The sequence below is a fragment of the Anopheles marshallii genome, chromosome 2 (genome assembly GCF_943734725.1).
Source record: "Anopheles marshallii chromosome 2, idAnoMarsDA_429_01, whole genome shotgun sequence".
Taxonomy (NCBI): Eukaryota; Metazoa; Arthropoda; class Insecta; order Diptera; family Culicidae; genus Anopheles; species Anopheles marshallii.
This window is the reverse complement of record NC_071326.1, coordinates 59,953,416-59,956,587: the sequence shown is the minus strand read 5'-3', so window position 1 is coordinate 59,956,587 and position 3,172 is coordinate 59,953,416. Positions and strand designations below refer to the sequence as shown.

General features: G+C 43.4%; 1 pseudogene; it reads right to left on the bottom strand.

The window, feature by feature from the left end:
- Positions 1-249: 249 nt before the first annotated feature.
- Positions 250-3,053, bottom strand: LOC128718255 (uncharacterized; annotated as a pseudogene).
- Between the last annotated feature and the right edge of the window lie 119 nt (positions 3,054-3,172).

The window sequence follows — 3,172 nt, the reverse complement described above, 5'->3', positions numbered from 1 at the left end:
GAATAAGGGGACGGAAGAGTGTAACACGGAAGAGCGGAAGAAATACGGAAGCGGATTCGACGACGGTTCACTTATGAATGTGTATTTCGCATGACAGTTGCGCAGCAAGCTGTCATGCCCAATTAACGGATTTACATTTTGACTTTTCGGGATTTAAACAATGGTACATGGTCATGATCCTACAGGACATTACAGCTCGGCTGTCCTGACCTAGAATTGGCCTCAATTCTGTCTAGCACAAAGATCCTCCTACGTTTTAGGACTGGTGGCCCATTTCCTCAACTTGTCTGCCTCTAAAATGCCATCATACGCCATCTGCGTCTTCTGACATCCCTCAACATCCCTAACTACGTACCGGTCATGGGGAAGAACTTTATGAATTATGTAAGGGCCGCGAAACCTGCTGTTAAGCTTTTTGCTAACATTAGCCGTGTCGGTGTATCGAATGGCAACTAACTCTCCTTCCTCGAAATAGGGGGCTGGTCTAGTTTTTCCTGCCAGGTATCGTTCGTTTCGGTCTTGGGACGCTCTAATGTTTACTTGTGTCTCGGAACGAAGACGACTGATATCCCTGCCTGCATCCTCCATCTTAGACTCGAGGAACTCACGCAACTCATCCACAACCTCGCCCCGCTGCTCGGTTCCGAATAGGAGGATAGATGGGAGAAAACCCGTAGAGCTGTGTACAGTATTGTTAAAAGCGTACTCGGCAGAGCGTAAGTGCAAATTCCAATCAGAATGATCGGTAAGATCAGATAATTTACTCAGTATGGGGCGGATAACGCGATTAACGCGTTCAACTTGACCATTGGCTTGGGGAGAAGCCGTTGCATTAAGTATGTGAGAGATATTGTGAGATTCGAGGAACTCCTTGAAAAGGTTTGATGTGAAACAGGTCGCACGGTCGCTTATAATGCGCCTTGTCCGGCTATAGTACGACATGTATTGCTTAAGGACGTCACATACCTCGTGAGTATTAGTGGTCGCAGCGGCGTACAGCTTTGTGAATTTTGTGAAAGCGTCTATAATGACCAGAATGTATTTCTTACGAGAACCGGTATTAAGAAGTGGACCCAGATGGTCAATATGTAGAGTGTCAAATGGCAAGAGTACCTTCGCGATGCTGAATAAATGGCGAGCATTGACTTGAGGTGGTGCTGAATAAATTATGCATTTGATGCAATTTCTAATGAAAGTTTCGATCCGAGTCTTCATCCGGGGAAACCAGTAATGTCGACGAATGGAGTCGAAGGTCGTAACGGTGGCCAGATGGCCGATCTTTTCGTGGTTATGTCTAATAACATTATCCACCATCTCATTAGGTACACACAATTGAAGAGGATTAACAGAGGATTGATTATATACCAAGCCATCTTGTAAAACGAATCCTTCAACCGAACCGGTTTCAAGTTTACGCTTCAGAAACTCAATGGAGGGATCTCGAGATTGAGCTAACTAATAGCACCTATAGCTTCAGTTCGGCTTAAGGCGTCCACATGAGCCATGGAGGGGCCCGCACGGTAGTGAATGGTGTAGTCATAATTTTCGAGGAATAACGACCACCTAGCGATTTTGGCGGACCCGTTACGATTCTTCAGAGTCTCAACCAATGAATTGCAGTCCGTGACTATCTTAAGCGGAAGTCCGTGAACATAAGTATGGAATCTCTTAAGTGCGTAGATGACGGAAAGTGTTTCTAGTTCATAACTATGAAGTTTCGCTTCATCCTTAGAGGTTGTTTTGGAAAAGTAAGCAACAGGGTGAAGTTTGTTGTCTGCTTGCTTTTGAAGTAAAACTGCTCCAAAACCAAACGAACTCGCATCACAATGAAGTTCAGTCTCTTTTGTGGGGTCGAAGATAGCAAGAACAGGCGACTGAATGAGCTTCTCACTAAGTTTTTTAAAGGCTTCGTGACAGCTAGGGCCAAATTCAAAAACAACGTCCTTCTGAAGTAATCGGATAAGGGGCTTGGCTATGCAGGAAAACGATGGGACAAAGCGCCGAAAATAGGCAAATAATCCCAAGCATCTACGAAGTTGTTTCATGTTGGAAGGCTTCGGATAATTTTGTAAAGCCTTAATATGCCGATCGCTAGGGCGGATGCCCGATGAATTAGCTTTGTACCCCAGGTAATCCAATTCCTCGTGTGCAAACTTGCACTTGTCAATTCGAAGTTCAAGACCAGACTCCTTGATCCTTCGTAGAACAGCTCCTAAGGTTTCTAGATAAGACGGAAGGTCAACGGAAGCGATGATAATATCATCCAAATAGACAACTATTTTCTCGTTGTCTATGAACTCGCGAAGGATCGAATTGATAAAGCGTTGAAATTCGGACGGAGCATTCTTGAGACCGAAAAGCATATTTGTATATTCATACTGGCCATTAGGGGTAACAAAAGCGGTGTAGGGAATGGAAGATTCATCCATTTGTACCTGGTGAAACCCGCTTCTCAAATCTAACAAACTAAAAAACTTCTTATTGCAGAGGTGTTCCAGACAGGTTACAATCAATGGTAGTGGGTTGTTATCTCGCACCGTAACCTTATTAAACGGCCGATAGTCCACGGACATAAGTATCTCGCCACTCTTCTTCCGAACGAGTACCAGGGCGGAAGCATATGGGGAATTACTTGGTCTTATTATCTGTTCGTCTAACAATTTGGAGACTATTTCCCTAACTTGATTTCGTTCCCCATAAGAGAGCCGGCGAGACTTGGTGAAGATAGGAGTCTGATGTGTAAGATTGATTCTCATTGTATGATTTGGTAACTGAGTACACTGAGTTGAATCGCTAAGATAGTTTTTATTAATAAACGAAAGAACAACTTCAGAGTCTCTAGGAGATAAAGTAAGGCCGATATCAAGGTCGGGTTGTAGTTCAGGAAAGTTAATAGCAGAAATTTCAGTAATTGCCACATCTAGTGAATTCGGTAAATCAAGTTCAATTTTTTCTCGGAAGGAGTTCGTAAGGGAAGGATAATCTTTAAAGTACGCAAGATGAACATTAAATGAGCTAAGTAGGTCTCTTCCTATAATCATTGGGCATGCCATAGAAGTTTCAGGGAGTATAATAAATGCATGATTGAGAATCGTCTCTTTAAATTTGATACGACACGTCACCTGACCGCAAGTATAAAGTTGTGAATTTCCCAAGCCGTGGTACTTAGAAG